The 14,028-nt window shown below is 46.9% G+C and overlaps 1 long non-coding RNA gene across 1 annotated transcript; it reads left to right on the top strand.

Moving 5' to 3' along the window:
- The first annotated feature begins 9,503 nt into the window (after window positions 1-9,503).
- Window positions 9,504-13,745, top strand: LOC109277996 (uncharacterized). Its single transcript, XR_008419906.1, has 3 exons — window positions 9,504-10,779; window positions 11,086-11,162; window positions 12,830-13,745. It is a non-coding gene; the product is annotated as an uncharacterized LOC109277996 (long non-coding RNA).
- The last annotated feature ends 283 nt before the right edge of the window (window positions 13,746-14,028 follow it).

Genomic DNA, 14,028 nt, shown 5'->3' with positions numbered 1-14,028 from the left:
CTACTAAAAGCACGCGTTTGGCAAACTTGTGACGTGTTGATGATTTCATCGCTGAGATGAAGAATGAAAAATGACAGCCTATTTAGATAGACTTTTCTCCTAAAAGGAAACATGTATGGTTGCAAGTTCACAGTTTCATATAGAAAAGGTATTGAGACTAACAGTGGAAAAGGGGTGTGGGAAAAAGAGCAAACACCGTGCCCAGATTCTAGTAGGGAGAGCCTGGGTAAGCAGAGAGCATGGCTCTAGGGCAGGATGGGGCTCAGCTCTGGGGTGTAGGAGGCTTTGCTTGGATGGGGTGCACACTGTGGTAAGTTTAGAGACCCCTGGGTAGGACTTCATGGCCAGAAAGGAAAAGGGGCCATGGTATAAGAGAGAGAGAGCCCTCAGAAAGGCAGTTTGGTCACATGAAAGAAGGCACTCGGGTACCTCAGAGGCCCCGGGACAGTGACAGAGCGCTCTCCCGGGTGGGAGGTACCCGGAGGGCTCCTGAAGCTGAGGCTTTTCCAACTGGGGCTAGTCAGCACTTAGAAATTGTGTTTAGATGTATGGAAACCAATTTGACAATAAATTATATTAAAAAAAAAAAAAAGAAATTGTGTTTAGAGGGCAAAGGTTAAGAAAGGAGGGGCATGGTGTAAAGACAACAGCTGACCAAAAATTGCAGGACACGGCTGGGGAGGGATTGGTAAAGAATCAACCCGGAAATGATGGGGACCTTCCAGAAAACATGGCTTTGTCAGCATCTGTTTCTGTGGTCCAGGATCAGGCTTTTCCCTTTGGATCTGCTGAACTCTAAGCCATCCCCAGTCCATCAGGGTCACGACTAACACTGAGAAGTTCTGCTGTGAATATACTGAACGGTGTCCCACGCATGTGCCACTGGCTAAGGCTGTGGACGGGAGCGTCAGCATCGCTTGGCCTGCAGGTAATAAATGCAGATTCCTGACCACCCCCGCCTTCCTTCTGTCCTCAACCACTTCAGAATGGAGCTCCACCCCCCAGGAATCTGTATTTCAGACATGGTCCTCAGATGATTCTATCCAAAAATAGAGTTTCAGAATCACCAAGCTAAGTAGTCTGCCCCCACCCCTGATGCTCAGGGCCCCCATGGGTATGTGGGCTTACAGCCTGAAGGTCTCTTTTTATCTGCCACAGCTTCACTGCAGCTGAAGAGACAACAGACAAGATTTCCTATGGAATAGAGCCTTAAAAAAAGTCATAACTTTTCTAATGGTTCGATTTGCAGTGATTTTCAATTCTACACGTTAGAAAAATACAGATGTCCAGGCCCCCAGCCCAGATCAATTAAGTCAGGATGTCTGGGGTGGGTTCCAGGCTTTTTTTTTTTTTTTTTTTTTTTTTTTTTTTTTCTGTTTTGTTTTTTGCCTTTATCTTTCAAAGTGGTTCTGATGTACAGCCAGGGTGGAGAACCGTCCCTGTTTAAACGTTAGAAGGACTCTATTCTTCGTGATACCTTTAAGTCAACAAATAACTCCTTTCCGGTTCCTCTCCATCAAAGATACCTCTCTGAATTAGAAAGGATGAAACAAATCTGGTTAAAGGAGAACACTCTATCTATAGAGGTGCTGCACAAAATAGATTTGTGTCTCTTGGCCCCAAAAACTTGCTTTCAGGGCGCTGAAAAGATTTGCAGATAAAACTGAGTAGCCATGGGTTCTTACAGGGCATGGGAAATGAGAACGTCAAAAGACAGGAGTCACAGAAACATCAGCCCAATTGTCCCAAAGGTGATTCATGGACAGTACAAGCCAGTAAGTCCGCATCTGTTTCCTGGAAACGTTATAGCATGCTTAATTAAAAAGTTGTGTGACTTTAAAGAATCAGTAAGGAAGAGCAGACCGTTCCTGTTTGGGTAGGTCAGGGAGTGCTGGCGATGGAGGTTGTCCCCACATCTGACCAGATCGCACAAAATAACCTCACATGCCATGGGGGAGAGACATGGACCGAGTTATTACTCAGTTTATGTGAATTTACAGCCTGCTTGAACACATCCAAAGGGACCTCTAGTCCTGTTTCTTTCTTTCTTTTTTTTTTAACGTTTATTTATTTTTGAGACAGAGAGAGACAGAGCATGAATGGGGGAAGGTCAGAGAGAGAGGGAGACACAGAATCTGAAACAGGCTCCAGGCTCTGAGCCGTCAGCACAGAGCCCGACGTGGGGCTCGAACTCACGGACCGCGAGATCATGACCTGAGCCGAAGTCGGCCGCCCAACCGACTGAGCCACCCAGGCGCCCCTCTAGTCCTGTTTCTAATACTAAGATTCTTTGAAAGCTATAGTTGTGAACCTTCTTATTATGAAAGTGAATTTAATGGAAGGGATTTTGTCCCAAGTGATGTTATACTCTAACCGAGGAAGATACACGTATATATTCTCAGAATTAGAAAGAATAAAACAAATATGGTTAAAAGAGAGCACCATATAGGTACCTGTACAAAATATAGTTATGTATCTTGGCCACGCATACCCACACACAAACACATATATTTGGGGACAGGGTTGGAATAGCCCAACTCATATTCTTCCACATTAAACCCGTCTAAAACCTCCCCCCCCCCCCCCCCCCCCCGTAACACTGCAATAATATGTAACAGACTGTGGCTTATTGGTCTCTTGGTCCAATCTCAGCTGTTGTTTCTCGCCTTTAACTTTGGTGACTCACTTGCACTCCATTCTTAGTTCTTACGCAGATAATAGAGAACCGTCTTAGCAAGAGCTGCCCTGATTTCACTCCCTTGCGGATGTCCGAGGCCCAGCCTGCTGTCACGCAGTGTGTATCCACACTCTCTGCGCAAGTTCATCTCCTAACAAACCACACGGGCTCCAAGCATATTCTGCAGACTTAGCAGAAGACTGCATTTTGGAGATGTTTGCTTCTCAAAGAATCTCCCGTTACACACACACACATACACACACACACACACAAGCCACAAGGAAGGCTGGGAAATGTCTTTATTTGGGGCAACCAGTAAAAACTGATATTCTATTAAGAGAGGAAGAGAACAGACATTGGAGCACAAGTAGTCTCTCTAGCATATTCCTGGAAAATATAACATTTAAGAAGGGGCGGGGGGGTGGCTCAGGGAGGGAGGCATCCTCACCTCATCCAAAGAGTGACATCTGGCTTAAAGTACTCAAGTGACCATCAAAAAGGCTTGTGCTCTCCCTGGCTTTGCTCTACAGGGAACACCCCTCTGCGACCTTGGGGGCTGCCCTCCTGGGGACCTGGGCCCCAGGGTGTGAGGTGTAAGGTGGCTGTGAAGGAGAGCAGAGCTACTGAGCCGCCCCCAATCAGAGCCAGCCCACAGCCTCATTAGCTCATCCCAAGAACCACAGACGAGATTCTGGGCCGGAACTAATGGTCAGAAACTGGAGGAAGATTCTCCCAGCCACAAAGCTCATTATAAGGAGAAACCCGTTTTCCACACGCACCTCTGCAACACACGCACAGTCCGCTTTCTCGTCATTCCATGCCTCACCTGGCACCAGAGCATTTTCAGTCAGTTCCCGAGTGCTTCGCTTACACCTTTAGATTTAGCACGTTCTTTCCTTAGTGCTTCCCCCCCGCCTTTTATCCCTCCAGCCGCGTAGCACAGTTTTCTCGAGCATTTGAGCAAACCCACATATGTTCCCTCCCCCACTCTTCTTCTTGAAACAAAGAGAATGCTGCTATCACAAACACAAAACCAAAAAAATGCTGGAGACGATTCTGTCCTTTAGGCCCGCAGGGTGGATCTCAAGCCAAGCATTCTTCTACCTGTGTGGAGCTTTAATTAGTGTAAGTGGGAGGTCTGCGCCGAGCAGATTTTTTTCCCCGTTAATAATGCTATGTCACCCTGAATGCCACTTGCGGTTTGGAAACCGACAGCGCGTGTTATTAGACAACAGCCACTAGTCCTTCCCCGGTGTGAGCATCACCCAGGGGCAGGCCGTCTCCACCGATGACAGCGAAGCCCGGTATTTGAAGTGCCTTGTGGTTTACACGGTGTCTCACGTGTGTGTGGTCTCGCGCCGGCCTCAGGCTCACCCTGGTAGTAAATAAGTAATATCACCCCCACTTTGGTGAGGAAAAAAACCGAGCTAGGAATGGTTAAGTGACAGGATGAGCTAAAACTGGCTCCGATCTGTGTTGCTAATGTAAGATGTTCAAGAACTGTCCGTGGCCAAAAGAGAATGAGTATCTATTTTTAACAATGTTCTTTTCTTCCTGCCACAGTCCAACACTGCCCTAAACTTTGATTTGATGGGATTATTTTCCACCGTCCTCTAAGGCAGGCTTTGAAAATTCTTTTCTGCCTCTGGGTCTTGTTTTGCCTGGAGGTGTGGACGACGAGCGCGGATCTTTCTTACGTAATCTCCAGCTCTTATATTTTTGTTCTCTACCTGACAATTTGTAAAGTCACTCTGAATCTACCACAGTAAAGGAAAACAGTCTCTCTCACTTCTGCTGTTTAAGAATTCGATATTTAAGAGGTAAGGATTACATATAAATACTGCTTATCCAGAAGCCTTCGGAATATTTCATTTCTAGGAGAAATGCCGGGTGTTGTGTAAGCAGCATTATCCCTTACAAAGCAGCCTGAAAGGGAATTTTAAAAATTCTATGAAGGTAACAAGAACTGGGTTTTTTTTTTTTGTAGGAAGAAGGTAGTTTGCCCAGAAAATAATCAGTTTACAAGACTGTCCGAAAACAGATTTTCTCATGAACATAGCTAAGAGTCCAGTCATTGTTTTAAGGATGCTTCCGGATGGAAGTAAATGTTTAGTATTTTTTAACACATATTGATGTGTGTCTGGATAAGTTTTTTTTTGTTTCTAAAGAAAAATCACAAGTTTTATAAAATCGAAGAAACTTTAAACCCGTGTCATTTATAATGTGAAATTAATGCATTTGAAACTCAGTGGTTGACTCATGGCTCCCACATCCATTTGTAGTTCTTGTTAGCTCATATGGTTTTCTTTAAAAATTAGTGATATCAGCTAAGTGGGACTCTTTCCCACTCCTACCCACAGAGGAAAGTGCTTTTGTGAACGTGTCAGCTCCGCTCTGTCATTACACGCCACCACGGAGGGCTCCAGAAGCAGGCTGGCTGTTCATCCTCCATCACCGATGTTGGTACAGCGTCAGGAGCCCAATCCAAACCAGACAACCCTAAAATTTCCGCCCGTTTATTCCATGCACGTAAGCCACCTTTTTAGCACCAAGAAATTTTGTATCTAGACCAGATCTTTGAAGTCTTCCAGTGCAGCCTCTTTATTTTGGACACGGGGCAACTGAGGCACAGAGAGGTCCAGCCATTTGCCAAACATCACACAGCTCATAGGTGAGCCGAGCTCCCAGGTCTGTGTGGCTCCAAAACCTTTGCTCCTTCTGCCTCACTGCTGATGATTGGGTCCAGGCCCTCTCCACGCCTTTTCCTGCTCAGCTGCCTTGCACTGGTGTCCTGCTAATTAGGAGGCAATGTCACAGACGGCCGGGAAAGCCTTCCAGGCATGGGAAGCCAGCTATCGTATCCCTCCCTGGGTCTCAGCTCCACTGTTTGCCATCAGTGTAGGTTTCTCCAGACCGAGCTGTTCCATCACTTCTTCCTGCAGGTGCTTCCTCAGTACCCTCTCCGGGACGCTTTCCAGTGACACAGTCCCCTGGTCGGTGCCTCTTTTATGTAAATGGGACCTCCCCAAAGTGGGACTCCTCCAACTTGTTTGTCATCCTTGCATTCCCAGCGTCCATCAGTTCCACCGCTGTCCGCCTTGTCTCCCAGCCCCCCAAATTCTGTCGCCTTTGCTTCTCCTCCTCCCCTTCCAGCTCTCGGCACCGAAGCACTTTCTGTCCCAGCTCACCCTCTTTCTATTCCCATGACTCAGCATTTTTTTTTTTACCTTGACTCTGGACATAGTCCTTTAACTAGCTTCCTTGCCCCACATCTCTCCAGAAATGCTTTCCTAAACTCCGACAGCTTCATGAGGTCTGATGGCTGCTGTCCTCACTCCGTGGACAGAGGAGCTGCCTGTCCTGGATTCCAGTTCTGCTGTGCCTCTGCCAGCCCTGTGGCTTTCGGTACATGATTTATACCTTCGGCCCCAGTTTCTTCACTTACAAAATGAAGATATTGAACAAGACAGTCTCTAAAGAGATGCCTCTGGTTCTCAGCTGTTAGGTCTCCCCCCTCTGATCTGCCCACCAGACTGCTTCCAAAGAAATCTTCCTAAAACACTGATTTTTTCCCCCTGTAATATCCTTCAGTTGTCCCTCTTTTCACATAAATGCCAATCTCCATAGCCTGGCATTATGGACGCCCTACAGGTTGGTGCCGAACCACCCCCCCTTGCCTTATTGTTCCCCACACTCAAGCCAAACTCAGCTACTTGCTTTTGGTCACACTCGTGCCAAGCTTCCCACCTCTTTGCTCTTTTTTTTTTTTTTAATTTTTTTTTTTTAACGTTTATTTATTTTTGAGACAGAGACAGAGCATGAACGGGGGAGGGTCAGAGAGAGAGGGAGACACAGAATCTGAAACAGGCTCCAGGCTCTGAGCAGTCAGCCCAGAGCCCGACGCGGGGCTCGAACTCACGGACCGTGAGATCGTGACCTGAGCCGAAGTCGGACGCTTAACCGACTGAGCCACCCAGGCGCCCCCCACCTCTTTGCTCTTATAGCACCTAGCGCCATCTGCCTTGTGCCGTAAGCTTGCCGGCAGGGGCCACACCTTCTTCACCCTTGTCTCTTGCACAACACCAGGCATGGAATAGGCACTGAATAAGCAGTTCTCGAACGAATTTATTCAGCCCAAAAATTGCACTAACATTTTTTGGCCATCATATCATATCCTTGATTCCTACTGGGCTTCTGGTCAAATAAAATCCTTAAGCTTTTAAAAAATATAATCTTTAATTGAGTCTTCTTTTGTCTTTCCTTTTGCCCACCCTTTGAACTGATACTCAGAACTTCATCTGTTAGTTTAATTTTCGTCCATTGTACTTGTCTTTACAAATGTTTTGTTGTTGTTGTTCTTGATTCTCTTATCTAGTTTATTGGTTTCCCATTATGTTAGCCACAGGTACAATGGGTATACTGACCGTTCCACTGAAGTGACTGATAGTAATGTTGAACAGGAGAAAGACGAGTATGGCACCTCATTCTCTAGCTTGACAATGACCTCTTACCTAGCAGTTTTGGGATATGGGTGTTTAAACACATATGACTAGTTGCTCATTGTATTATAAGTCATTGTGTATAGAGACAATGAACAATAACCTATACATTCATTCAACTCATTTATTAGTGATTTATTATATTTTAGTAATCATTTTATTTACTTCATTTTAATTACTCATATTTTTTTTTATTTTTATTTTTAACATTTATTTATTTTTGAGACAGAGAGAGACAGAGCATGAACGGGGGAGGGTCAGAGAGAGGGAGACACAGAATCCAAAACAGGCTCCAGGCTCTGAGCTGTCAGCACAGAGCCCGACGCGGGGCTCGAACTCACGGACTGTGAGATCATGACCTGAGCTGAAGTTGGCTGCTTAACCAACTGAGCCACCCAGGCGCCCCTACTCATATTTATTAACTCAGTCATCACACATGAGCCTGGGTGTTAGGCTTCGTGTAATATAAAACAATGATGAAGATTTGGCCCCTGTCCTCTTTGAGCTGCAAAGAGCAAGGAGGACTCCTCCACAGACCAGTGTAGTCCAAGGTAGAATGGGGGTAGGTCAAAGGGCTTTGAGAGTCAAAGGGTGGAAAGGCACGTGTCTGCCTGGATGAAGACTTACAGAATGAGTAGGACTGTCGTCAGTGAGGACGAGGATATTAAGTGCAGGCTAAGCCGCTGTACCAAAGAGGTCCACCAGACAGAGGCTTTACTACACTGGTAGTTCATTTCTCCCTCAACAGTCAAGGTAGGTGATCCAAGTCTCTCTGCTCTGTCCTCAATATGAGGTTTCCACTTGTGTGTTCAAAGTGACCGCTCCAGTCCTCCCCGTTGCCAGCCAGAAGTCAGGGAGATAGAGGCCAAGATGAACCACTCAGTCGTTTTAAGGATATAACTGGGAAGTTGCTCATGTTGCTTGTATCCATGTCGTGTTGGCCGGTGCATAGTCCCATGACCACCCCCAGTGGAAAAGGAGTCTGGGAAATGTAGTCTTTCACGGGGTAGCCCCATGCCCAGCCAAAACTATTACTTTTGAAGGAGAAAACAGATTCGGGGAAGGCAATTAATAGTCTGCCACAGGGAGAAAGAGAAGGATTCCATGTGAGGAGAAAAACTGTGAAAGAGAGAGCTGGTGGATCAAATTCTCAGCTGACCAGAAGCAATCGGGGACATAGATTTGGATTTAGTAGAAAAGAAGTGAAAACTTAAAGAAGAAATGCACTGTCTGGAGAGCTAGAATCCTTCACCTCTGAAAAAAACAGTCAAGAAAAATGGTAAGAAGAATTTACACTCAAAGGGAGGAGGTACAAAAGGTCAGCCTTTCTGACTGGTGGCTGTGTGATTGGAGGTGGGGCGGAGAGGAGAGGTACGGGAGACTCGCAGCCTAGAAACTGTTCAGAAGACGACAATACTAGCCCGGACGTGAGGAAATTCGGGTGGGAGCAGAAAGAGTGGACTGGAAGGAACGAAGTAAGAGAGAAAAACAGCTTGGTCGTCCACATGTGTGCCTCCCGGCAGGCAGCTGGGGGCAGGGAAGGGCAGAGCTGGAGGGCACCAGAGCCTGGCCTCCTGAGGGGTTCAGAATGGGGGGGAGGGGGCCTCCAGAAAGCTCTGCCTTTGCCGTGGTCGGGCACGGGTTTTGCTGCATCTTCCCAAGCCCGACGAATAGAACCCGGTTCTTTCTGGGTAAAACAAAGAGCATCACAAGAAGCTCTGTTCCTGAGAAGGCGTTTTGTTCATGAGCAAGTGTTTTTTCTCCATCCGTCCCGATTTTCATTTCTGTTTACGTTCAGTAAGAGCATTACTGAATGTTAAAATAACGTGGCCTGTTTTCCCCTGCCCCTTCCTCGGTCACCAGAGGTAGGTAATCTGTTCTGGAAATGCACCTGTTCTCTGGATTTATATGGGCTCTGATAGGACATGTTTGTGTAACAATAAAAATCATTCCCTTTGGCAGATACCTTGATGCCCTGTGTTCTGTTCACGAGGGATATTTCGCATCTGTTCAGTAGTAGCATTTCCCCCACTAACCAGATTCCCTAGGGTGGCCAGGTTGTATTCCAAATCAAGGAAATCAGAGCTTGTCACTCCTAACGGTTGGTCAGGGCTACGTCTAAAGGGTCGGAGCCCTAGATGGAAGTACACAAGCAACCCCTGCAGATCCCCAAGAGAGGAGAGGCAGACAGTTGGCAAGGGCCTCCAGCGAAGGTCCTTCTTCCCCTCTCTGTCTAAGGCATTCCCGTCTGGAAGGCAAGGACATGCATAATGTCGGCGCAATCGTAGCAGCTTCGTTGTACTGCTCGTTGTACTGAGCACCTGCTTTGTGCCAAGCGGTGGCCTGGGGACTTAGGTGCATGATCTCATTTGTCCCTCATGATCGTCCTATGTGTCAGGTTCTCTCTACCTCCCTTTTTAAAGAAGAGGGACCAGAAAAGTCAAGTGACTTGAGCAAGGTCACATAGGATTCGAACCTCACTCTGCTGGATTCCAGAGTCCAAGCTCTTAATTACTATACTGAACTGCCTAGATGGAGTATGTATTCTGATGCTGTATTGGCTGTTTTTCCGCTCTTGGGCATTGTCAGCCAGGACGATGATGCCACAGGGGGAGGGTTTCCAGGAGGAGATCGGGAAGAACAGGAGCAGGCAGAGCCTGAACCTGGGCCCTGGAGGGAGGTGCAGGGGACAGAAGGGAGCTTAGCTGAGGGAGCACATGAGTCAGGTGGGCAGATTCACTCCCAGGGAAGTTGGGTGGCATGGGGGTGAAGAGCACAGGTTCTGAAAGCAGGGCGCCTGAGTTCACCCTTGCTGTGTGGCCTTGGCCAAGGTAGTCACCCTTTCTGTGCCTCAGTTTTCCCCTCTGTAAAATGAGCATAAGAATAGTATCCATCTCATAGGATTGTCATGAGGACTCGGCAAGGGAATATATCTGAGACAGAGGCTGTTGCCCCCGCATACCCCTCTTTCTTCTTTTTCCATAGTAATGACTCCCAATTTTGAGCTAGGCATGTGGCCTCCCAGAATAAAGACTATACTTTCCAGCCTCCTTTGCAGCTCTATCTGGCCTTATAAGTATGGCCAATGAGATATAAGCAGATGTTACGTGGCCACTACCTGGAGAGGCCAGCTGGTATCTACTCTTTACCCCCTTTTTCTTTTTTGTCCTTCTCCCAATCTGCTGCCTGGAATGGTGGATGTGATGTCTAGCATTCTGCCTGCCATGTCGAGAATGAGGCCAAGAGTCTTTTTTTTTTTTTTTAAGTTTAGTTATTTATTTTGAGAGAGTGTCAGTGGGGGAGGGGTAGAGAGAGCGAAGAGAGAGAGAGAATCCCAAGCAGGCTCTGCGCTGTGAGCACAGAGCCTGACACGGGGCTCAAACTCACGAGCCATGAGAGCAAGACCTGAGCTGAAGTCAAGAGGCGAACGTTCGACTGACTGAGCCCCCCCCCAGGCACCCCTGAGGCCAATACTCTTAAGGATAATGGAGCTGTGAGCTGGATGGAGCCTGTGTCCCTGAAGAGATCATGAACAGAGCCACTAGACCAGTCGTTGGCCACCTACTTCTGTACTTTCACAGAAGAGAGAAACAACTATCTTAGGTAAGCCACTATTTTGGGGGACCTTGATTACTCTTGGTTGAATCTACTCTTAACCTGTACAACAGGAAAAACACTTAAGTGATATCATAGTAAGCAATTCAACAACTGTTGGGTAAGCGTTATTATTATTGTTATTTTGCATTAAATAATGGATGAGGAGGCTAAATCACAGTTGACCTGGAACAACAGGGGTTTGAACTACACAGGTCCCCTTGCATGTGGATTTTTTTCAATAAATACAGGGCAGTACTGTAAATGTGCTTTCTCTTCCTTATGATTTTCTTAATAACATTTTCCTTTCTCAAGGTTACTTTATTGTAAGAATACGGTTTACAATACATGTGACATAGAAAATAGGTGCTAGTCGACGGTTTCTATCACAGGTAAGGCTTCTGGCCAACAATAGGCTATTAGTAGCTACGTTTTTAGGGAATCAAAAGTTATACGCGGATTTTTGACTGCACAGGGCGATCAGCACACCTGACCCCCCATTGTTCAAGGGTCAGCTGTAAAAGAGAGCTATGGAAAGCAGAGGAGAGAATTGTATCAGAACGCCAGGTTGAGGCTGGTTATTAAAACTTAGCTCTGAGTTGCCTGGCTGCTTCTACTTTGAAATAAAGAGAAGCCTTCTCAGCCTTTTGAGCAGAGGTTTCCTGTGGTGCAGGGGTTTTGTAAGGCAGTGGAGTCTTGCACTCCTGGATGGGGAAGAAATAAGTTCATTAAGGAAGCCATTGCAGGAACCCAGGTAGGAAGTGTTAAAGGATGATGGCAGTGGAAAGGGAGTCAGGGAACAGATATGGAAGAGAATTCAAAGGAGCTAAAGAGGACTTGACAAGAAATAACTATGGGGATAAAGGAAATGCAGATGTCAGATATTACTGAAGCTTCACATCCGAGCAATTATAGTAGTTGCTTCCTTCAGATGTCTGCTACTAAAATGCTGTGTAACAAACAATGCCATACTCTCAGTGCATTACAACGATAGCATTTACTTATTGCTTATGGGCGTGCAGGGGGCTATGACTCTCTTGGGTGCCTGAAACTAGCGAAGTGTGGCTCCAAGCTGCCAGTTGTATTCAGGTCTGTTCCAAGTGTCTCCTCATTCCGAGAGGCTGTCCAGGCAACTTCATCTTGTGACAGGTGGCAGAAATGCAAGAGACTAAGCCAAGCCATGAAGGCATATTTAAAACCCCTGCTCACATCACTTCCACTAATTTCTATTAGCCAAAGCAAGTCATGTGGCTAAGTCCAAAGACAATGGGGCACGGAACTATCAGTCAACTCTTCTGGTGCTGGAAGGGTCACATGATGGGAGGAACAAAGACTAGGGACCAATAACCCAATCTGCCATCACAACTAAAATAAGAGTGATACCCCGACATGGAAATTCGCAGTAGGGCATTAGGTTTCTTACCACAAGGCACACCTGTGCTATGACAGACATCTGACCAGCCCATGGGTTGTTTCCCCCTGCATTTTTCATCTTTCCCTCGTCCCCTCACACACTATAGATAGGGTCCTGCTGTCTGTCCTACAGTCGCTCCTGAGATCAGCCTTGCAACGGACATTAGTGGCTCAGCCATCATAACGGCTATCAATATTGGACCGCTACTAGAAATAAAAGACTAGAAGAAAATATTACTATGATGGGACTCCTGGCTATTTTAGGTCTTTGCAAATTTTCCAGACCTTCTTCGATGACCATATACAAATTTTATAATTTCAAGAATTCTTTTAAATGATTTTTGAAAAAAATTATCTTGTCATCGGCTCAATTCTATTGCCATCCTTTACCAGTAAATATCTAAAGAAAAAGTCTATGTGAAGCATTAGCACAGTGCACCTGCCAAGCCAGGCCTTCCTTGTAGGAACACACTCATCAACTAACACGAGGGTAGTTAGTGTCATTCTAATACTAATTTCTCAGACATGGTTTGAGCATTCTCCTCACCCCCTAAATTTGGGGGCGGTGGGCAGGGAGATTTTTAGATGGAATCCAAAAGAGCCAACAGAGAGTTTCCTCTTTTTTTGCCTCTCTTTCTTCCTTTAGTTGCTGTTTTGGCTGTCTCAGAACAAAGGCAGGCAGGAAGTCGGCACAAGGTACCTACCAGCTATGGACCTTGTCAGTTTTCCAAATGCTCTTCTGCCCCAGGGATGCACAGATCCTCAGGCAAAACCACCCCTGCAAAGAATGCTCTGCTGGGATCACTTCCGCCAGCCAAAGCCCCATTCTCTCAGGCACAGGGGAGCAGGTTTTGACTCAAAGGAGCACCGGAGCCACTGACATAAACCCTGCTGTGACCTTGTCCCCACCCACCACCCTCTCCTTTCTCATAACTAACCTCCCATAAGACTCCCAGAGCCATTGACCTCCTCTTCCTCACTTCTCCACAGGCAGCCTGGCTTATTCCTCCCACCTCTCCCTCTAGGGATCCTACCCTATGGGTCATCAACAAACTTCTTGTCAAGTTCAAAGGCCAGTGCCCTTGGCCCCTTGGCTGTACGTGAAATCTTCAATTGTTCATTCTTCAAACTTTTCTTCCCTTGGTTTCTATGAAATCAAGCCTCTCCTAGTTCTCCTGGTCTCTCTCTGAACATTCAAGTTCTTGTTTCTTCCTCCTCGCAGCCTTTGCTTGTTGTCCAGGACATCGCCCTCTGCCCACCGGTGTTCTCTCCCCCACACCCTCTCGGCACTGATTCTTTCTTAGTGTCAGCCATGATTTCCATGACCTACATGCCGATAACTCCAGCCCAGAAGTTTCCCCTCTGACTTCTATTTCCTGGAGGTGCTGGTCCTCACATGGGTGTCGCGTGGGCCTGAGATCTGCCAGGTCCAGGGCTGAATTCATCTCCCCATCAGGGCTCTTGGGCTGCAAGCAACAGGGACTGACCCTGACTTGCCGGTGCACAGAAGAGACTAATTGGAAGGATTGCAAGATGGTTCCTAGAATCAAGGGAATCACTGGACAGCCTGGCGTCTGGTAGCCTGAACAAGGCCACTGCCCAGATTCAAGTTCCCGGGAGCAAATTTGACACACCCAGCTCAGATCATGGCCCCACTGCTTGGGGTCTGTAATCAAAATAAAGTGGAATGAGAGACGCAAAAGGTCTCAGACAAGACAGCAGCCACCAAGCCTTCCAAGTTTGTTTTCCTTCTGGACCAGAAGGGAATCTCTCTCTCTATCTCTCTCTGTCTCTCCCTCCCTCTCTCCCTCTCTCCCCCTTCCCCCAACTCAGGTATCTCAACAC

This window comes from Panthera pardus, unplaced genomic scaffold (assembly GCF_024362965.1).
Source record: "Panthera pardus isolate Hobbes unplaced genomic scaffold, ASM2436296v1 HiC_scaffold_7, whole genome shotgun sequence".
Taxonomy (NCBI): Eukaryota; Metazoa; Chordata; class Mammalia; order Carnivora; family Felidae; genus Panthera; species Panthera pardus.
Note: the sequence above shows the minus strand (reverse complement) of the source record. Positions and strands in the feature narration are given on the sequence as shown.